At 33.9% G+C, this 24694-nt stretch overlaps 1 protein-coding gene across 4 annotated transcripts in view; it reads left to right on the forward strand.

Annotated features, from left to right (window-relative positions):
• The first annotated feature begins 10122 nt into the window (after positions 1-10122).
• Positions 10123-24694, forward strand: part of LOC141394486 (uncharacterized) — a 54528-nt gene continuing 39956 nt past the window's right edge. Inside the window, exon 1 of one of the 4 annotated variants that reach the window (XM_073968937.1) lies at positions 10123-10432. The gene's annotated coding sequence lies outside the window, so the exon portion shown is untranslated. Of the gene's footprint in view, positions 10506-15654; positions 15976-24694 lie in introns of those variants that run through there. The other 3 variants (XM_073968938.1, XM_073968939.1, XM_073968940.1) reach the window with 3 other exon arrangements.

Below are 24694 nucleotides of genomic sequence, written 5' to 3' on the forward strand. Positions count from 1 at the left end.
AAAAATCTATTCAATCGAATGGTATCCATAGCACACAGATGTGCATGCAACGTTGGGTAAAGTTTTGCGTCATTTCTGATAAACGAATAAAGTAAAATTCAAACTTAGCTGCACTCTGTCTTTTATTCTTCACACTTCAGACAAAAAACTTTACTCAAACGTTGAATGTGTTTTCGGCTTTAATCTTTCTATGCCCTGCATTTTATACGAGACGAGTTAATTGATTAATAAAAATTGACAATTCGTTCAGAAGAAAAACAATTTTTACATATTTTACCCCAAAAACACCCTTTAGTCTCTCGAATTCTCATAGTCTGAGATTTTATCAATTTCACTACAAATTGTGATAATTCTATAATATTGATTCGCATACTTCAGTGTCTCCACTTGAAATATTAAAATTACGAAAATCCAAAATTCCCTTCCCCCAATTTCAAAATGTCCCAAAAAAAGGTTTAGCCAATTATCCAAAAAAAAAAAAAACTGTTCAATCCAAAGAAAATTAACGCTTTCACCCGATCTTGCACGGGAAATGACTTTGAATGCATATTCGAGTGTCCAGCTGATGCATCTGGAATTTTAAACAGTCATGGTGTCAAGAACTCTTTAACAGTGTGCGGCGGCGTTCCACATTTCCTACGACCTTCACAATGTCTTCACTGATGGTGGCAAAGAGACACTACCGTATGGAGTGATGACGATTTCTATTATTTAAATATCCACTAGTAACGTCCAAAATGTGTGTGTGGGCATGTAAAAATGCAATAAATTGTTTACAGGCGGACAAATATCTCGAGCCTTCGAACAACGTGAATAACAAATATTGCATTTGAGTCAATCTTTTGTAAAAAAAAATGTTGCGTGTTGCGAAGATTTTATCAGTTCGTAACACGAAACGTTGTACAACAATGTCTATATAATGCCTATGGAACAGACAACACGGGCGTAGGAAATAATAATGAACGCCGTGATTTAAAATATTAGAAAAATATTTAATTTGAAAAAAAAAATCAAATAGCTATGGCGTATAAATTTGTAGACAGTTTTTACCATGTTTTCATCATACATTCTTATGACCGGTATAATTTAGTCCATTACTGTAGACCTTCAATAAAAATGCCTTTGGCGCCAACATGTGAAAGAAATTCTAAATCCTAACCAATGAAAAAGTTCTTCAATTTTTAGTAAAATAAATAACAAATATGCCTCTCCGCATACCCGATAATGATTATTAAAAAAGTTTACTGTTTTTACTCCAATTTTAAAAATTGTATAATTAAATGTTGCTAAACATTACTGAGGAAATTTATTCTGTAAAATTTAGTAAGTAAAAGGACAAACCTAATAAATAATACACTTTTTTCAGATGTAATTCGAATTATTTTAATTGTAATTCGAGAATTTTATTTGTAATTCGTAATATTTCATTTGTAATTCGAATTATTCCATTTGTAATTCGAATTATTCCATTTGAAATTCGAATTGTTCCATTTGTAATTCGAATTATTCCATTTGAAATTCGAATTATTCCATTTGAAATTCGAATTATTCCATTTGAAATTCGAATTGTTCCATTTGTAATTCGAATTATTCCATTTGAAATTCGAATTATTCCATTTGTAATTCGAATTATTCCATTTGAAATTCGAATTATTCCATTTGTAATTTCTAATGAATAATTCGAATTACAAATGGAATAATTCAAATTTCAAATGGAATAATTCGAATTACAAATGGAATAATAAATACCAAACACAAAAGCAACAACAGACGCATGGATACATAAAAAAATTCCAAATACCATGAAATAGTGTCACACTTGTGAAATAAAACATATTCTCCTCAAAATTTTAATCATCAACGGGAAATCGACATCTAGAATCAAATGATTATATAATGTAATAAATAGTTAAAATCGCAGGTACATATATGAAAATAGTATTAATGTTATTACCAATATTAAATGCGATTTCTTCTTTGTGCAAAAAAAACATATTTCCATTCACCTTTTTATTCAATTATAAAACTTCTAATTATAAAATGTATTGGGTATTTAATTTGCTAAAAACACAACATCTTTAAGCTGAGTACACATTGCCAGTTTTGAATGACAGCTTTGTTGGTGCTTGCTAGTGTGGCCGTTCATTTTTGTCATTCATCATGCAACCACCAAATGTTTTGTGTTTGCTGGACTGTTGGACAGTTATCGATAACTGCGAAATATCGACATTCAAAACTGACAATGTGTACTGCTATTTAAGAAAACACAAAACACTGATTTATCAAAACACTTTACCGTCTTTATTCAACGATTGTATTTAGAAAACTAAAAAAAAAAAACAAAAATAATTCATACCATTTTTTCATTTTCTCTTTGCTTGCTACGTTGCAACGCGTTGGTTTACTGTAACAGGAAAAAATGACTTATGGAAAAAAATCGCTACACCAACAACAAAGCACGAAGCACACGCGGTTGGCCGCATACACACCACCAAATCAAAAACAATCTTTTTTTACCCTCCCGTCTTCGTTTCTGCGTCTGCTAATTGATGCCGAATAAATTTGTAGAATATTTTGATCTGATACGATCACATTTTTTTTATTTATTTATTTCGATGTAATATAAATAAGTCTACTAACCCCCTGTTTTTATAAGTATTTTTTGTTGGTTCGTCTATATTCGTAATAATTTGGGCATCCATAGCTCAGCCCCTAGATGACATACAGATCTAATTTTTCGTAGACACGTTCTACATATAGTTAAGAATTCTTCGTTCAAAAATCAGCGTTCCACATTTGCGCTAAGGCGAGTAAATCGATCTACAAAATTTGACAAATCGTGTGAGAACAATAAAATTTGTTACAAAAACAGGGGGTAAGGCCGATGATACTATATTACAATAGAACAAGTAAGAAAAGCGTTTAGTTCGGTCGGGCCGAACTTTTTATACCCTCCACCACAAATTTCAGCCATTTCGGTGGATTAATGTGGCCACAACCTTCAAAATACCGAAATTCGGAAGGTACCGTTCTATGGGGGCTATATGATGGCGTGGACCTATACCTAAAAATTTCTGGGGGAAAGTTTTATACGCCTAAATAAGACTAAATACCAAATTTCAGCCATATCGGTGTGATAATGAGGCTAAAACGTTCAAAATATCGAAAATCGGGAGGTATTGTATTATGGGGGCTATATCGACACGTGAACCTATATAAACATTTTATGGTAGAAATGTTTCTTAGCCTCTGGAAACACAAAAAGTTACAACCGATTCTTTGGTCAAATGGGTCTAATACATTCAAAATATATTAAAATGACGCGTACTTTATAAGGGGTCTTATGTGGGGACTATACCAAAACGTGGACCTATATAACCCAACTTTGGTAGGAATGTTTTCTGGCCTCTGAAGACACAAAATACCAAATTACAACCAATTCTGTGGTCAAATTGGTCTAATACATTCAAAATATATTAAAATGACGCGTACTTTATATGGGGCCTTATATGGGGGCTATACCAAAACGTGGACCTATATAACCCAACTTTGGTAGGAATGTTTTCTGGCCTCTGGAGACACAAAGTACCAAATTACAACCAATTCGGTGGTAAAATAGGCCAAATATCTTAAAAATTCCTTAAAACGACGACGCGTCACGCGTCATTTTGTATGGGGGCTATACGAAAGCGTGGACCTACATAGCCCGCTTTCAATACCAAAAGTCCTACGTAAATATAACATATTTTCCCAAATTTCATCAACCTACGTCAATCCGTTCGGACGCTAGAGTGATTTCCACAGATGGACAGACGGACAGACAGACAGACGGACAGACGGACGGACATGGCTATATCGATGTAGAATTGCACGCTGATCAAGAATATATATACTTTGTGGGGTCTACAATGATTATTTCGAGTAGTTACAAACGTAGTGACAAACTTAATATACCCCCATCCTATGATGGAGGGTATAAAAATATAAATAGTTAGGTAAAAAATACAAACAATTCATCGATAATTAAATTCAATAATTATAATTAAAACCATTGTGCATGCTCAAAACATAATAGTGGCTCCCCAGCCCAATATAAAATAGCTTATCATAATAAGTAATTATGCCCAATCAGCAGCAGAAACTAGTTATTTTTGCTAATTAAATGATGTGTAACTCTACATCTGAATTGCTTATAAGGTAAAGAAAAATTCCGCAATGATATAGGAAGTTGATTCCATATTCTTGCTACCCTTACTAGAAAAGAACGCTCATAGAACTGCGTTGACATATTTGGAAGTAGTATTTGAGGATTTCTAATAGTTCGGAAAAATATAATCTCATTCCTAAGTAAAGGTGGTACGCCCGTAGTAATAATCTTATAGAAAGAAAGCAAACAGCGAATATTGGCAAGAAACTTGAATGGAAAACCCAAAAATTGGACGGATTGTTCAGAGATATGATCAAAATGACGCAGGCTATAGACGTATCGAACTATCGAATTAAAATACTTCAATACAATAATAAATGTGAGGCATTAACAAAGAGAAAGCAACTTGCTTCTTAACACGAAAGGCAAAAGGCAGAAGCGACATAGTTAAAATGAGCAGCAAACTCGAGTTTACTGTCAAGTATTACACCAAGACATCTAATTTCCTGAACAAACTCTACACCTTTACCATTAAAAGATATGGGCAAGTCAAACTCGATACCACGATGCTGACTGAAACATAATGCTTTACATTTGAAAATATTAATAGTAAGATAATTACGTTCCAGCCAAGCTCTTATATTTCTAAGAGTGTAGTTAATAGAATTTTGCAAAAACTCATATGAATCGCCGTAAAACAGAAGATGTATGTCGTCCGCATACAAAAAAGGCATACAACACGAATCATTTACGTTCCCAAGAATCTCATTTATATATAGGATTAACACCACATTCCACAGTACGAGTAGAAGAACACACCCCATTTACGGAAACAAACTGTGATCGATCACACGCAGAGAAAAAAATATGTTTGATCCAACAATATTCCAAGAGCAAAATATGTATTGTTAACATATTGTTGGATTCCTCATGTAGTAATGTAAATCCAAAAATTGTTTGTGTCAACTGAACAATATTTCTCTCTTTTCTTCGAAAATTTGTTTCTCTTCTCTCGCTATTCGAAGCCGTGTTGAAAAATCAATTTTGGTAAGTTGTGGTGTGTTTGTATGACATGCTGCCTTTACCTTTGTTTTTGTGTGTATGTACTTGTGAGACTCTTGTTTTTATTTGTTTCTGTTTTGTTTCATTCTTCTTTCCTTTTCATGTTTGTTATGGTGTTTAATTATTCCTTATGTTGTGGTGGGTTCTTGTGGCTTTTTGTTTGTCTTTGTTGTCAGCCAATGCAGCAAACCATGTATTGTGTTCATCAATGATTGCAATATTATACGCGACATTTATATCCAAGTTATGCGAAAAGTGTATATGAGAAGTATATGCACTCAAATCAAAAATGTCTGGGCTGGTTTTCTGTATTGACAATACTTTTTGTAAACAAAATTAGATTATGATAGTTCCTACAATCGGTATTGTTAACGATTTTAACAATATTGCGGAAATTCGAAAGTTGTTTTTGTTTTCTATGTTTGGAACAAAAGATGGTATTTTTGGATTTGGATTACAATGTTTGAACAAAACAAATACATTTTTGGAACCAAAACATATATTTTTGTTCCAACAAAAGCGAAAAATATTTTTTCTCTGCGTGCAGATAGATACATACGACGAAATAAGTCTCGACGCAGATAAAGGAGATAGAACCAAAAAGACCCCTTTAATGACCGCCTGAGGGTTAAATAATATGAAATATGAAAACAGCGACCCAAAAAAACATAAGAACCCAAGGTTAGGTCAAAATCAATTTATTTTTAGAGTTTTGGTCAGGTTTTTCATAAAATTAGGCACTGTGGCATGGTATGACTAGAAGTTTCGGCTTGCTACCGAAAAGATGAATGCTGAATATAGGGCTACGCTACAATCAGTAGCAAAGCGTAGCGCACGAGAGTGGTATCGGGAAAGAAGGAGAGGGGAGAAACGTATATTCCGCAAGAAAAAGTGAGAAATAGAAAAGCAGGAGTGTGAAGAAATCGATATGTACAGGAGCCAGAATGAAGTCCGAAAATTCTACCAAAGAGTGAAACATCAAACTGATGGCGTTGGTACAGATACGGATATGGTGATTATGATATGGAAAGCGAAATTTTCGAAAATATTGGTATACAATAGTAGTGAAGACGACGAAGGTACCACAGACCCAATTCCAGAAAATGGTATTGATTGTATAACGCCCGTCCAAGATGAGGTAAAGACAGCAACAAACCACACGCAGAGAAAAAAATATGTTTGATCCAACAATATTCCAAGAGCAAAATATGTATTGTTAACATATTGTTGGATTCCTCATGTAGTATTGTAAATCCAAAAATTGTTTGTGTCAACTGAACAATATTTCTCTCTTTTCTTCGAAAATTTGTTTCTCTTCTCTCGCTATTCGATGCCGTGTTGAAAAAACAATTTTGGTAAGTTGTGGTGTGTTTGTATGACATGCTGCCTTTACCTTTGTTTTTGTGTGTATGTACTTGTGAGACTCTTGTTTTTATTTGTTTCTGTTTTGTTTCATTCTTCTTTCCTTTTCATGTTTGTTATGGTGTTTAATTATTCCTTATGTTGTGGTGGGTTCTTGTGGCTTTTTGTTTGTCTTTGTTGTCAGCCAATGCAGCAAACCATGTATTGTGTTCATCAATGATTGCAATATTATACGCGACATTTATATCCAAGTTATGCGAAAAGTGTATATGAGAAGTATATGCACTCAAATCAAAAATGTCTGGGCTGGTTTTCTGTATTGACAATACTTTTTGTAAACAAAATTAGATTATGATAGTTCCTACAATCGGTATTGTTAACGATTTTAACAATATTGCGGAAATTCGAAAGTTGTTTTTGTTTTCTATGTTTGGAACAAAAGATGGTATTTTTGGATTTGGATTACAATGTTTGAACAAAACAAATACATTTTTGGAACCAAAACATATATTTTTGTTCCAACAAAAGCGAAAAATATTTTTTCTCTGCGTGCAGGGAAATGGTGAGAATAAGGCAGCAGGAGCAGATGGCTTCCAAGTAAAGCTGTTCAAAACCGGAGGTGACACGCTGTATGCATCAGTTAGTTAGAACCATCCGACAGGAATAACGCGTACACAGCGATTAAATCTGAGCATCCTGTGTCCCGTCCACAAGAAAGAAGCTTCCCAATGGGGTTTCATCAACTTCAAAGATTATTCTCTGTGTTTTTGCATTTCTGCCATGTTTGTGTTTCTTGGTCCGAACTTAAAGCCGCTATCTCCGTTCGTAAAAGTGTAGTCTCGTTAAAGATTCCATGGATCCCTATTGAACATTAAACGTATTTTGAAACTTGTTTAGTTTTAACGAGACGGAGGCCGCTGTAGCATTAGCCTGAAAGCAATTTCTGCAAGGTTCCACACCAACATACTCATGTTCCAGAATACCACAGCCGTCAGCCCAGGGTTCATCAATACCAAATCGTTGTCCAGTAATGCCATCTTTCTTCTTTCTTTATCTTCTTCAGAGAATACCTCTTGCGAGAATACCCTTGTGATATAATTATAGGGCATAAGTCTGCCCAATTGCTTATACAATAGTGTCAGGAATATTGTGCGAACTACTAGAGCCTATAGTCAACGAAATAATTGAACCATACCAATGCGGCTTTAGACCTGGTAAATCCACATTTGACCAAATATTTACCTTGCGGCAAATCCTGGAAAAGTCCCAAGAGATGCAGATCAACACATAGCATCTTTTTGTCGTTTATAAATCATTCGACAGCAACATACGCTCAAAGGTATTCCAAGCCATGTCTGAATTTGGTATCACTGCAAAGCTTATTCGGCATTGTAAAACGACATTAACTGACACCAAATTCGACGACAAACCGACCAAGTTGATGGTATCGACGGGCAATGCGTCCGCAGAACTCGTAACATCTGCGGAATTTTGAAGCAGTTAAAGATTTCGTTTACCTCAGCACCGCACTCAACAAACAAAATCTGCTGTTCAATCCCTTACCAGAACATGAAAATTTTCGGTGGTGGTCTTCACAGCGTAATGTTGGCTCACATTTCCTGAATATCATGAAAAACTTCTCCACGAGTTATTTTTTATTTAGCGTATTGATTTATTGAAGGTAGGTTCAGAGTTTAGTATAAATTATATACAGGGTGATTATGAATGTAAACACCCCGTGAGTTTTGTCTTTCTGCTGTTTCAGCATAAAGGAGAGAAAACTCACAGGGAGTTGATATTCATGATTGGGCTGATAATTTTTTAGCAAACACATAGTTTTTAAAGATTTAATGAATTGAGCCAGGATATTGCTTCTGGTATAAGGGGTTGGAGATCGAGATACAAGCATTGCGTTGGCTAGACCATGTCATATGAATGAGCGATTATGAACCCGCTAAAAAGGCGCATGGCTGAACACGTAAAACACGTGAAGGAGATCGAAAAACACGATATTCCAAATTGGGAAAGTAACAAGCAACAGATAGAATGGAATGGAAATCTTTTCTTAGTTCGGCTTATGGAACAAATGGTCATGACGGAAAATAGCCATAGCACACTTTATGAAATTACATCTCAATATGAGACGAGGATAAGAAGAATTCAACAGACATAATTGCGCTGCAAAAACAAAGTCTTTTACAATAAATACAAGAAAACAATGAAAGATTAGGAGTAGACGCAAGTATAACAGGTTCAACATAAAATCAAAAGTCGTGTGCGTCACTTGAAAACAATATTGGGACCTGTTGGAAATGATTATGAGAACAAACACACATCTCATATACTGCCAGCCAGCGCCATTATCTTAAAAGTATACTTACATATGTATGGATGTATGTACGTATTGCTTGCATGGAGCTATACAAAGCCCACAAAGTGACCATGAAAGAGCGTCTCAAAATGAAAAATGCTCACATCGAGAGACTGGCTTTGGGTGGTGTTTTTATCTCCCCATTTTTTGTCAAACAAATGGGAAGCCAAACAATCTTTGCTAAATGTGAACACAGCAAATAAAATCACCAATACATCCATCCATACAAGAGAATTCTGTTGTTTTGTTTATATCGCTATTTTAGCGTCTATCGAAAACCTGTAAAAAGTGACCGATCATATCTGCCATACCATTCGTAACCTATCGATTCAAAAACTCGCACACACAAAGCAAGTGTATACATACATACATACATATGTTGTTTAAAACACAGTAGAAGTGGCAACGGCCGACGGGTGTGCGCTTGGAATAACAAATGCCCACAAGTTGAGACCAGTGATGGTAAACTTTGTACTATTTAGTACCATAATTAAGCTGGAAATTTTACGTATTGAATATAAACCTAGCTTCGAAATTACTTGTTCAAGTTCATCGTATAAGTGTATAGTCTACAACAAGTTGAAAATGCTTTATAAAACATGCGTCATTTAATTTATTTGACAAATATGTACAGTAACCTAGCCTATAGGGCCATGAGCGGTCCCAAAAACAGCTATACAATAACTAATCTCAGTTATTGGCGGAGGTTTTATAAAACATGTTAGATGTAAAAGCCGCTTAATACCCATAGAATATTTGTCAAATAAATTACGTAAATTCCTAAAACACTTGTTATAAATGCAAATGTAAAATGCATTTAAAATAGAAGAATTGTGTGTTTCCTATGGCGAATGGTATAACAAGTTCATTCTGATCGAAGTTTGAAGTTGAATTATTAATTTATTTTTCCGATTTTATAGAGTTCTATGTTTACATATAACCGGATTAAATAAACCAACTGGTTTCACATGTCAACTCCATTGTGTATACGTCAAATAAATCTTGATAAAGAAGGTTAACCCGGCAAAAATCTATAATATAAACAGCCTATTAGAGTCAGTTTAATTTCATGCTTAAGCTGACTCTGACAGTTTAACCCAAATATTTTTCGTACTCATTCATAATTTTTCTCAACACTACGAAACTCTCACAATACCCCGGATAAATCGGTTGAATCGATGAGCATAGTTGTAGCTTGTTTCAGTCGATATTTTCAAACCGTGAGCTAAACGTTGTTAACGCGCAAGAGTTCGGTAGAAATAAGCTACATATCGTTATTATATGTATTTTGTTTTGATTTTTTTTTTTTGTTTATTATTATCCGCATCAAATCGGAATCGCTCGAAAACGATTAAGTGCTGTAATTCGTTTTTGTATCTTTGTTATAAATATGAGTATGTATCTTTTCGCGTTTATCTATGGAATATCAAATAAATCGATTATAATTATATCAAGTTAATCAATGTGTTCTATTATCCACCGTGGTAAACGTGAGTGTATTTTTTCTTCTGTGTTTATCGATGTACATATTTACGTCTCAATCAACATTTGCATATTACGCTGGTATGTGCTTCGTCATGTCATCATTCGTGCTTGGTTGAATACATGGGAATAGAAGTAACTCCTTTCCCCAAACCCCAACGAATCCCTTCAATAGAGTAGATAATTCATAAAAAATGAACAACAGTAGCAATGGAACAAATCTAACTCATCGTCCCCGCTGGCTTTATTCCGTCCGTTTGTATTTGTCGTTAAAAAAAAACTACAACAGACAAATGATAGGTACCAGCTATAAGCGTGTACTCCAATAGTATCGGCGGAAGCCAATAGAAATAGCAACAACAAATTAAATTAAACACAAACAACAGACAGCGATCATTACTCGATGATTAAGCTGGTATACTCAAATAGAATTATCATTGTTGTCATTATTTGTGTTATTTTTTGTTGTACTGTGAACCCCCTACATTGCAGAATGATGGTATCTATTAACTATCGTTCAGTAGACAACAAGGCGAATTAATAATGTAACTGCACCGGCGAATTGCTAAATTATAGTACGTAACCGGATTTAATAAACCTACTGTATTTCAGATGTCAATTCCATTGGCTATACATCAAATAAATCCTCATAAAGAAGTTTAAACCTGTCAATCCCATGATAATATTAAAAGGTGGCGTAAAACGTCAGGTTTCAATCTGTCAATTTTTTTGTTATTTTGAATAAATTATATAAAAACGTAAACAAACATTTTGACATCTTGAAGAATTTTGGGTCAAAATAGAGTTGTTGTTGTGCTACATATAATAAGTTTACATTTACAAAATCCACTCGATTTGAACTGTCAATTCCATTGCTTAAATGTCAAATGAAATGCAATGGATTTCTGATGAGCTTTCCTTTGACGTATACGCAAAGGAATTGACAGTTGAAATTCAGTGGATTTCGTAAATGTAAACCAAGCATTACGCGACCTGTAGTGCGATCCTGTAAAGCGGAGTACACACGATCCATTTTGACCGTCGATTTTTCGGAAATATCGATAATTGTCCAACTGTCCAGCAACATCAAAATATTTTGCGATTGCCTGATGACTGACAAAAATGAACAGCCACACTGGCAAGCAACAACTTATTTGAGGAAAACTTACAGTCGAAACTGATCGTGTGTACCCCGTTTAACTCTCTACCATGGTGGAATAAGAAGGTGTTACATCAATAACAATAATCGGACCATTTACCAGACCAAACATCAAAATTGGTGGACAAATGTTGACGTTTGGTGTGGTAAATGGCCCGATTATCGTTATCGATGTAACACCTTCTTATTCCGCCATGCTCTCAACCGATGGAGTTAACGACAAATTTCCATAGTTAGCGATATTTGTCGGTAAGTGTTATTCTGTATACAAGTTTTACGGATTTTTGTCGGTATTTTATGTTGGTAATTATCGAAAATCATCGGTTAGTTACCGACGAAAAAAGGAGTCGTTAAGTCTACCGACATAAAAGAATTTTCATATATTAAAAATCAAATCAAAATAAAAAATCAATGAAAATCACATTTTTAAGAAATGGCGTTGGAATATATTTGATTGCATTATTTGCAAGGTTAGCAAAAAAAAAAAATTCGATAAGTGATAGGAAGCTTATGACACTTTACAAATTGGAGATGGATACATTTTATGAAATAATGGATGAAATAGGGGGTCATTTGGAAGCCTCCACAATTGCGGAAAAAATCTCTGATAAAATAATTATTTTCAGTACGAACGAAATATTTTTAAAGTTATTTTCGTAACAATTGCTACCCAAAAAAAAAGCAGATATACATTTCCTTACACATAAAAAAAGAAAATTCTGCGACATATTGAGGATCTAAGTGATAGGAAGCTTATGACACTTTAGGAAGAAAGAATATAACCATGGTCGTTATATTCCCTGATAATACGCAATTCTGAAATAACTGATCCATATACACAATTTAAAATCCCTGTTCAATATATACATTTCATTGTTAAGATTCTACATCTTCCGTTTCACTCTATATTCTATCGAAATAAAAATACGCCCCAACTTCGTAAAAATTCTGAAAAAAAATTCAACTAATTTGTAGAATATTACAACATCTTTACATTAAAGCTGGTCGGGTTAACATCCTTTATAAGAATTTATACGTAAATCCACTGGATTTACTAAATATATTTATATGTAAACGTGCATTTATAGTTTTAACTACGATATTTTTTAATTTTTGGGTTGAATTTTTCTACATGTAATTCGAAACATAATCATTTTTGGTCTGTTCCATAACTGCAAGAATCTACTAATTTTTACTATTTTTTTCCGATAACATAAAGCAAAAATGTTATCGTAGTAAAAGTTAGTAGCTTCTTGCACGTTCTGGAAAAGAGCTTTTATATACAATAGTATTTTAAATAATTTCCTTAGAAATTTGAGTAATGTTAACTTTGAATGCGCATTATCTCGTTTAAAGTGTGATTTGTCCTAAAAATAACAAGAAACTTTTAAAAAATTAGAAGAGAAACAACATGCATCTTCTTTAAAATTCCGTCATTCTACCGATATTCGTCGCCAACATTTTTGTATCGATAACTTTGTTCAACCGAACATTTTCGTTAATTAACGATATCGGTTCGGTAGAAAAAAATTATTACAGAATCCCACTACTGGTAAATAGATCTTGAGCAAGCCGAATAAAATAGAATTCAAAATGTTTAGCTATTCTACGGAATTGACAACTTAAATGACACATGTTTTATAAACATGATAAACGGCGTTTGCATTGCATCCGGTTAAGAGCAAATGGGGTATTAGATATAAAAACCGCTTTAAGTATGATCTGACAAATATATACACTGTTTAATTTTAAACTTGTAAACAATTATGGCCCGTTTCAGTACCCACTGGGTTTCAAATGTCAATTCCATTGCATATAAGTCAAATAAATTATAAATAAAGGCGATTATCCCACCAAAAAGCTATAATATATACAGGCTATTATTACCTCTGATAAGAGAACTGTTTAAAGCGAGGTACACACCGACAGTCAAAATTGACAGTCAACGTACATTTAGGATAATTTTCTGGCAAATAAAAACTTATGTTTAGCTAAACACTTTTGAAATACATTATGTAAAGTATTATTTAGGGATACGTAAAATCGATTTCGGTTAATCGATTAATCATTTATTAACCGTAAAATCTTCAAAAGTCATAGTCGACTATTGACTTTGCGAAAACCGAATAATCGATTATTCTTAGTCGACTTTCGGAAGACGGAGTCAATTATTATTCGTAGTCAACCATTAGTCGTAGTCTATTATTATTCGTAGTCGGCTATAAATCGTGGTCGACTATTAGTCGTAGTTGACTATTGGGTGTGCTAAAACCGCATAATTGACGGTACTTTTTCTATACATATAACTATCACGGATCGCATCAATGAAAATGGTCGATTACATTCGATTACACTATGCAACACTGAAAATGCAAACAACTTCTAATATACATTTTTTGAAAGTACATATTAAGACTACAAAAACCCTAGTAGGGTTTTGTCCTGTCAGATACAGTTCGGATTTTATGGTCTCATCTAAACCGGACTAAAACTACAGTTTTTTGCATTTATCGGGCCTTTATCTCAGAAACAAACAGGAATTTGGCCTTGCTGTCTTTGGCAATTTTGCAGCCCTCAACTAGTAAAACTTATCTTTTGAACAGACCACATAAGAAAAACTCCATCTAGGACATCAAAATCGATAAAATATAGAAAATTTTACATAATTTCTGAATTTCTGGTCAGTATCAGCTAAACTATTGGGAGTTGAACCAAGTAACCTGTCACAAATATCTTCAAAATTTTGTTCTCAGCAATTCTTCAGAACATTCTGAAACTCTAAAATGCTTACTTCATGTTGTTTCAGCGGTATTTTGCATCATATTTTTTACAACACGTATTTCAAACACAGTTCACACCAACAGTTTATTCTCGCATTTCGGATTTCACTATATTATTGACATTTTTATTAAATCGTAGTTGAAAAATGTTCTAAAAACAACGGCATAGAGGCATTTTACAACAATGACATGTTCTGAAGAGTTGTATATTACATTCCATGGAATATTTTTCCAAAAGAAAATGTTCAGAAAAAATTAACGGTTTTGGAGATACGGTGCGAAATGAACAAAAATTGTGGAATTTTTGCATATATTTTGAAATTTGAGGCAATAAATGTAGTTTTTCGAGTTCATTATTTCTCCAAATATTTTATTCTTGTCTTGGTTTCAGAGATTTAACCCCGAATTTCTTTAAAAACTCAATATTTAACCATGTTTAGATGGGGCCATAAAATCCGAGCTGGATCTGACACAACAAAACCCAACTAGGGTTTCTTGTCGTTTGGGTCTGTACTTTCAAAAAATCCTCAGCTCGAATTGTTTGCACAAGATCACTTTAAAAATGTTGCACAGTGTTATAATCGATTTTCGGTGGTTAACGATTAATCGAAAGTCGAATTTTAGAACACTCTCAAATAATCGACTAACCGAAAATCGAGTTTTAAGTTTTTCACGAAAACCGAATAATCAAAAACCCGATTATTGCAATTCACTGCGTATCCCTAGTATTATTTGGGGATTAGAAAAGTAATTATTCAGCAAGACTTTGATATTAAAAAAATAGACCTCGATGACTGTCAGTTTTGTTGGTCAATGTGTACTATGCTTACAATTAAATATCATGAACAATGTGAAAGATAGTTCCAGTGTGCTATTAAGGCGGTCCAGTTCAAAAATTCCTATGCAAACAGAGATCGCTCAGGTGACACATGTAAACGGCAACCGACCGCCATAATTTTTCGTAGGGTTTTGGAATCAAATGAAAAAATGGAGACTCTGCATTTCAGTAAGACAACGATTGCCCTTTTTCGTCAACGCAATATAATACATACATACATAGATGTACATATGTACATACATATGATTTCTACCAAATATTGTAATTATTCCTCTTGGCCGAATATAACGCCTCTAATTCTTTTTTATTCTTCGTTGTTCGTTAGTCGGGTAATAATTTTTTGTTATTGATAAGCAACGTTTGCGATGTTTCTGTTTTGAGAAGCTGATTTTTACTGACGCTACCGCTGCTATTGTTGTTGTGCCGCTTGTCTGTTTGTGGAAATGTTTATAGATCGATACTTATGCGTGTCTGTGTGATATTTGATCGGTGATTCGATTGTGAAATACATATTAAAATGTTTGTTTTTATATAAAAACAAAACAATATACATACAATCATAAACAACAACAAGAGAAGAAGTAGAAGCATTGTTGTGTTTGCCCACCTTTGTAAATTTCCGATTACAACAAATTCTTCAAACCCAACAAGTAAATATTCTGCCGATTGCAAATAGAAAAATAAAAAAGACAACGAAAAAACAGTAGAAAATTATAGCCAAATTATAATACCTGTTTTTAAGAATATTCAAAATCTCGGCATGGAAAATTAAAGGTAGATAGGTACATACACATAAATAACTTTATTTTATGCAATTTTTTAGCATATACATACATATGTATTCTCAGTATAATAATTCAATAATTTTTGATCAGTTACGGTTTTTTTTTGATTTTAGGTTTTTAAAGTAAATTAATGTTATTTTTATAGCTCATTTAGACTTGCCATAAATCCTCGACTGGATTTAATAAATCCAGTACAAATCTCATTGCATTTAGATATACATTTTGGAGGATTTAAATGGCAGTCAGCTGATTTTTGTTCATAGCACAATTATCAAAGTAGATGCATCAGTCCATCTGGTCGAATTTGAAACGTCAAAAGAATTTTTTGTAAATTGAATTCGTCTCAAAAAACATACGTCAAATTACAAATTTATTGTTTAATACTGAAAATGTTGGCACATTATGCTACTAATGCTAACTAAAGAGCAAATAAGGAATTATTTTATCGCAGTTTGCCCATCTAAAATAAGTAAACAATTATTGTATCGTTTGGACATCATAAATATTAGTCTTGGTTGATTAAAATCAATTTTGTACATCAAAACAAATTTCATTTTTCAAATTTTTACATTTTAAATTATATTTGGTGTAGGAATTCACCGATGCATCTACCTTGTTTCTTGTGCCAGCTTGCAACATTTTGTATTTTCTAGCAACATGTTGCAAAAAACAGAGTTGTATACGAGGATTTATGCCGGATTTAAAACAAATCCACTCAATACGAGGATTTACTTTTGTATGGCAAATCGGGTAGATTTTGGCCGGATTTAGCAAATAAAACCTGATAATGCGCTAAATCCGGTTAATGATGTCATATCTAAATGGCCTATTACATTAGAGCTTTTTACCGGTTTAACCTTCTTTATGAGGATTTATTTTAACGTCTATCCAATGGAATTTACATTTGAAATCCAGTGGGTTTATTAAATCCGGTTAATTGCAAGCGCACTATTAGCATCAAAGAACAAAAAACAGTTTTTTAAGGGAACTTTTACCACATAATTTTCCCCATTTGACCCAAAAATCTTATGGCATTTTATGACGATCGGTTAACGTTAACTCGTGCCACCAGAGCGATATTTCCCTAGTAATTGGCATGGGGCTAAACGTGAATTTTTACAAAAAATCTCTATTACAAAAAATTGCAAGTTCATTGTTGTGACTAAAAACGAAATCTACGAAAATTTATGAAAATTAGGCCAGATTTTTATACTACTCCAATATGTATATTTGGCCAATTACAGGTAATTTGGGCCCTCTAATATAGCAAATATCAAAATCTGAACCGATTTTGACAAATTTTGTAGGATTCGTTGTTTAGCCACACCAACGGACTGGATTGGTAACATTTTTTCGTCGATTGGAAAATAATTGGCCTGTGGAGCGATTTCCTGAAAATTTGTCTTTGACCCCATACAAAGTACTACGGAAATAAAGATTGGTCAGGGGCACTGGTTATCGTTAACCGATCATCATGCATTTTTGTAGAAATCGTTTTTAGCCACAACAATGAAATGGTAAAGTTTTTTCATCGATTGGATCATATTTGCTGCCTTTAGAGAATTTTCGTGAAAATTCACTTTGGCCCTATACAAATTACTATGAAAACAAAGATCCCCTTGGTGACGGGTTAACGTTAACCGATCGCCATAAAAATTTATATATAAAGTTATATATATAATATAAATGGAAAACATGTAAGGGGTAGGAAATCCAAAAAAAAAAAAAACAATTTTGCAATTTTTTGGACCGCCCTACTGTACATAACCAACATAGGGGCACGTGCACAAATATTCCCCACTAAAATCTTTTTCTGAAGAAAACGAAATTATAGATAACAAATCCGGCGGTATGATTAGCGATAACAAAAAATAAGTTTTTTTCTAAGAATTAATAATCACTCAAACGAAAATTATACCTTATCAAAAAAAAAAAAGAAACCAAATAAAAACCAAATTTGGAAATAAACAAATGTTTTTTTTTTTTTTTTTGTGGTAACGAATTTGAGGCTGCTGAGTTCTCGGTTATAACAAATAAATTCCATGTTTAATTAATAGCATAATTTTTTGTGATAACACTTCCCACAGAATCCCAGCCGAAGCATTTCCATTTCCTGTAGAAGGTTTTATGTGTTAGTTGATTTGTTTAAAGCGGACAAAAAGAGACAAATGAAACAAAGACATAAATACAACAAGATAAGACATTTTGTTTGCTATCATTCTTCAGTGAATGGCTTTTGAATTTAACATAATGTTATATCACGATATGGTGATATAACATTTTTTTCTTTTATACATTTTTACGTGTTTAACCGAATTTACCGATCCAATTGACATAGAATAATTCTTGAATAGATCCTTGAATTCATAAATTTCGTTTCTGATACCATTACATGAAATGTTCCTCCTTGGTTGCGATTTTGAATTAACTGCAACCTGTTAAGGGTAATGTTTCTATACAAAGTTTCGTAAACATTTTTTTGTTGCATGCATTTTGTCTAGTCTTAGTTGTATTTATGTCTTTGAATGAAATCCAAAGGTTCATTTGTTGATTTCCATAACAAAGTTTGAACCCATTTATATCAAAATATCTGTCAGAAAAAGATATATTTGCCCAAAAAACTGTTTTGTAAGCCAGAAATTATTTTAATGCCACGATATGCACTTTGAATATATTATAGGATGTCAAATACCAAGAGTGGTATATGGTATCATGTAGTCTACATTCATCCTTTCCTCATTTGTTTTTATTTATTATAATGTATTTGTTGGGGGCCACCTTCCTTACACATTGCATATCCGCCGACTGGATTAAAAACATAGACCTATACTGACAATTCTCTGCAGAAATGTTGTATATCCCCAAGGAAGACTATATACCGAAATTTACCTATTTCTGTACGATAATGTGGGTAAAACTTGGAAAAGATTGACAGATTGCTGGAGGAAAGTTTTGTAGCCCCTAAGAAGGCCAAATTCCAAATTTCAGCCATTTCGGTAAGATAATGTGACCAATATCTTCAATATATCGAAATTCGGGCGGTACCATTCTATGGGGGCTGTATCAAAACGTGAACCCAATACCGACAAATTTCATACACATACATTCATATGTATATTTGTTTAATATATGCATGCCTGCGATTTTTAAATGTGACAGCGGCACCAATTGTATTTACGAGCATTTTTGTACCATTAATGTTTGCGAGTGCCAACGTGGTCCAATGGTATGGACTGAATTCTCAAATTCTCAACGGTGCCAAATACCCCTCTGCGATAAACACGTCATAAGACATCAGATTTTCCATATTTTTCAAAAAAGCAAATAGAAAAATTCTGATATCACTGTGTAACATAGAAAATACAAACAGCTTCTAATGGACATTTTCTGAATGTACATACTGAGTCTACAAAAACCCTAATTGGGTTTCGTGTTGTTAGATCAGATTTGGATTTTATAGCCTCATCTAAACCTGGCTAAAACGGCACTTTTTCCACTTTTCGGGGCTTTATCTCAGAAACTAAAAAGAATTTTAGTTCGCAGTCTTCAGCAACATTATAGTCCTAAAGTAGAAGATCTTACGTGTCAAACGGAAGAACTAGGAAAAACTGCATCTCGCGCATCAAAATCGATAAAATATATCGAAGTTTACATAATTTATGAAATTACAATCAGTAGCAGCTAATCTATTGTGAGTTGAACCAAGTAACCTTCCGCAAAAATTTTCCAAACAATGTGCTCAGGAATTCTTCACAACATTCTGAAACTCTAAAACACTCATTTCATGTTGTTTAGGCTGTATTTCATATCATACATTCTACAAGACATATTTCAAACAATGTTCACACAGGCTGTTTATTTTCATATTTGATATTTCAATGCATTGTTCATATATTTACCAAATTTCGTTTTTAAAATGTGCCAGAAATAGAGTGATAGGGGCATTTAACAAGAATGGAATATTCTGAAGAATTGTTAACTACATTCCAGCGGATATTATTGTCAAAAAAAGATATAGAACAATTTAACAGTTTTGGAGATATGGTGCGAAATATACGAAATAAAGGAGTTTTTAGATATATTATCCATTTTGAACAAACAAATGCAGTTTTTCGAGGTAAATTTTTGTCCAAACATTTTCTTCATGCTCTTATCTATAAATTTGCTTCAGAGGTTTAAACAAAAAAAAATCAATATTTAGCCATATTTAGATGAGGCCATAAAATCTAAACCCGATCTAACAACACAAAACCAAAATACGGTCTTTGTCGATTGGGTCTCTATTTTCATAAAATCCACAGTAGAATTACCTTGAATATGTTGCACAGTGTATTCTTACGTGTTTTTGAATATATTTTGTCACTTTTAAACACATCTTATTATATTATATGGGAATATGACAAAAATATAAATACATGTAACATTTTTCTATTTGAAATTTTAAAAAATGTGCAAAATCCGATGTTCACATATGATCGAGCTAATAAGAATCGGGGTGTACTCATTGATATGAGAGAAATCTCCCTTGTCCCTTCTTGGATATTTTTGGAACAATGTTTGTCTTTAATATATTCCAGCAAAAATTTTGATAGAAATCCGTTTTGAAAAAAATTAAGTTATAGCCATTTAAAGTTGGAAAACTAATAACCTGTTTATATTATAGGTTTTTGATGGGTTAACCTTCTTTATGAGGATTTATTTGAAGCATACACAATGGGATTGAAATTTAAAACCCAGGGGCTTTATTAAATCCTGTTATATATAAACGTACTATAAGAAACCACATTAGGAAATCAAAAAATGAAGTGATCCAAAGAAACCGAAGGTATTATTGCTTCTTCCATGGACTCTAACAAAACCGAATTGATGCATCAGCATCCCTGCATACATTTGGTGTATCACAGTGTAATTATAGAAATAGTACTTACTTTACTTGTTTAGCTGGCCTTTACAGAACATAAGCCGAACTAAGATCTCCATTCCTGTCTGGTATATAGCTTTTTCTGATGTCGTATTTCACTTGTTCGATCCATATCCTTGGCCTTTTAGTTCTGCGTGAGCCGCCAAGCGGTCCGCCTTTTACGCTTTTAAGCGGGTTCATCATCACTCATTCTTATGATATGGCCTAGCCAATACAGTCGTTGCATCTCGATATGTTTATCTATACTGATGTCGTTGTATAGCAGATACAGCTACTGGTTCATACGACGTCGATATTCACCGTCAATATTTCTCTTGCCCGTAGATATTTCTCTTGCTTGTGCAAATACCCATGCTTCGGAACCATACATTATCACGGGCAGTATCTGTGTTTTGTAAAGATGTGGCTTTATTCTTAAACTGCTCCCTTAGCCCGCCTTTAGCAGATTCCCTTTCGACTTTTGCAAAGGTATCAGTTACTTCCTTTACCGATCGACCCATGATATCAATGTCGTTGGCATAAGCAAGTAACATATGGCTCTTTGTATATATTTTTCCACTCTTTTGTCCTTCGCATCTCGTATAATCTTTTCCAACAGGATGTTGAAGAGATCACACGACACGCCATCTACTTGTCTGAAACCTCTATTTTAACTGAGGACCGAGTAGCAGTTAATGTCATCGGGTTAGCTTTGCGGGGATACCAAAATCAGGCATGGCTTGGAATACCTTTGGACGTATAGGGATGTCGACGGCTGCTTTATAAAACTGTGCAACATTTTTAAGGTGATCTTGTGCAAACAATTCGAACTAAGGATTTTTTGAAAGTACAGATCCAAACGACAAGAAACCCTAGTTGGGTTTTTTGTGTCAGATCCAGCTCGGATTTTATGGCCCCATCTAAACATGGTTGAATATTGAGTTTTTAAAAAAAACTCGGGGCTATATCTCTGAAACCAATGCGAATCTTCTTCTGACCTCTGAAGCAAATTTGTAGATAAGAGAAAGAAAAAAATATTTGGAGGAATAATGAACTCGAAAAACTACATTTACTGCCTCAAATTTCAAAATATATGCAAAAATGCCACAATTTTTATACATTTCGCACCGTATCTCCAAAACCGTTAATTTTTTCTGAATATTTTCTTTTGGAAAAATATTCCCTGGAATGTAATACACATCTCTTCAGAACATGTCATTGTTGTTTTTTCAACGACGATTTAATAAAAATGTCAATAATGTAGTGAAATGCGAAATGCGAGAATGAACTGTTGGAGTGAACTGTGTTTGAAATACGTTTTGTAAAAGATATGATGCAAAATACCGCCGAAACAACATTACGAAAGCATTTTAGAGTTTCAGAATGTTCTAAAGAATTGTTGAGAACTTTATTTGGAAGATTTTTGCAAAAGATTACTTGGTTCAACTCCCTATAGTTTAGCCGGTACTGACCAGAATTTCAGCAATTGTGTAAAATTTTCTATATTTTATAGACTTTGATGCCCTAGATGGAGTTTTTCTTATGTGGTTTTTTTAAAAGATAAGTTCTAATAGTTTAGGGGTACAATATTGAGAAAGACAGCAAGTCCAAGTTCCTTTTCGTTTCTGAGATAAAGGCCCGATTAATGCAAAAAAGTGTAGATTTAGCCCAGTTTAGATGAGGCCATAAAATCCGAACTGTATCTGACAGGACAAAACCCTACTAGGGTTTTTGTAGTCTAAATATGTACTTTCAAAAAATGCATACTAGAAGTTGTTTGCATTTTCAGTGTTGCATAGTGTAATCGACAAACATATTGTAGATGTCGATCTGCATTTCTTGGGTCTTTTCCAGGATCTGTCTCAAGGTAATTATCTGGGCAATGGTGGATTTGCCCGGTCTAAAGCCACACTGATAGGGTCCAATTATTTGTGTGTGTTTCTTTTTTAATCCAAAACAAGCTACATTGAATAGATAAGAGGTTCGACATATTGGAATATGTGAAATTTGCTATGTTTTTGTAGAAATCTTCATTTTCGAACAGCTATTTCTGTATCTTGATTCAAAACATAAACAAAACTCATCACATTACGAAGACATCAGTTAACACAGACGACGGCGTCACTTTATGCATTTGTGAACGAAATGTTGAACTAGATTATGAATCATTCGTCTGATTATAGTTCAGGGAACTATTGAACTATAGTGAACTATATCGACTGATCTAGTACATACGCTCTTTTCAATGAATCGTTCAGTTGAACTAGTTCGTTCATGAACTATACAACTCTATTCGGTAGCAGCACGACAATCCTGGTCATACCATGGGTTCCTTGGTGGAGGTCTCTGTTATCCAATCATGGATTATGCGGCTGTTTCGGAGTGGGCAATATTTTGCCATTGTGCTCATATGTTATCGAGACGAGGTGCTTTATTAAGCTGTTTGAGTGCTTTCATTTCCCATATATATTTTTGTAAAAAATACCTTTTGTCTGTTCGTCCTTGTCTTCATTTGGAGCATGAGCGCAATAAAGCGAACGTTGAAGAATTTTGCATTTATCCATATCAAGCAAGTCTTTCATTCACTGTGGTAAAGCTGGATACCAGATGTTTTAACCTCCGACCAACTAAAAATTCGCAACCAAACTCATGTTTTGTGTCATGGCAGCTATAATAGAGTATGTCACCTTTAGGTGTTGTTGTTACGCCTTTCACATTCCCTTTGTTTTTTCATAGTAGGATGTTTTTTTTACAGGAGGGTCACTAACCCGACGCCCAAACCCAAGTTTTTATACCCTTCACCATACGATGGGGGTATACTAAGTTTGTCATTCCGTTTGTAACTACTCGAAATAATCATTGTAGACCCCACAAACTATATATATTCTTGATCAGCATGCAATTCTACATCGATATAGCCATGTCCGCCCGTCTGTGGAAATCACTCTAGCGTCCGAACGGATTGACGTAGGTGCATGAAATTTTGGGAAAATATATTATTTGTACGTAGGACTTTTGGTATTGAAAGCGGGCTATGTAGGCCCACGCTTTCGTATAGCCCCCATACAAAAAGACGCGTGACGCGTCGTCGTTTTAAGGATTTTTTAAGATATTTGTCCCATTTTACCACCGAATTAGTTGTAATTTGGTATTTTGTGTCTCCAGAGGCCAAAAAACATTCCTACCAAAGTTGGTTTATAAAGGTCCACGTTTTGGTATTTATTTTATTATGACATGTTTATAAATGATTTACATATTACAAACTTAGTCTATTTACAAAGTTTTGCCATGTGTTTCTATCGTTCGCTAAATACTGTAATTGATCAAGAGTTTGATTAGTTTCTGGCATAATTGTTCTTCTCCATGTAGTTCTTGGTCTGCCTCTATTGCGACGTCCTTGTGGATTCCATCTAAGTGCCGAGTGGGAAATTTCGTCCTCGCTTTTCCTTAAAGTATGATCAAGCTAACCGTATTTTCTTCTGGTTATATCGGATCATATTCCATGCTGCCTTGTAACTATCCACAGTCGCTCATTAGATATGGTTTGCGGCCACCATATTTTCAAAAGTCTACGGAGGCATCTGTTTATGAAAACCTGCAATTTGTTAGTGATGCTGCTGGTGACAAGCCAAGTTTCGGAGCCATATAATAGTGTAGATTTTACACACGCATTTCAACGTCTTCAATTGTTCCTCCCGATATAGATAAAATGCTACGCAGGTATTCGAAGCGGTCTACATTTTCAATGTCTTTGTCATAGATTTTAAACGGGGTGTTATTGTTTGCGTTGATTCTCATTGTCTTCGTT

The sequence above is a fragment of the Musca autumnalis genome, unplaced genomic scaffold (genome assembly GCF_047663935.1).
Source record: "Musca autumnalis isolate F117 unplaced genomic scaffold, ASM4766393v1 scaffold_2, whole genome shotgun sequence".
NCBI classification, from domain to species: Eukaryota; Metazoa; Arthropoda; class Insecta; order Diptera; family Muscidae; genus Musca; species Musca autumnalis.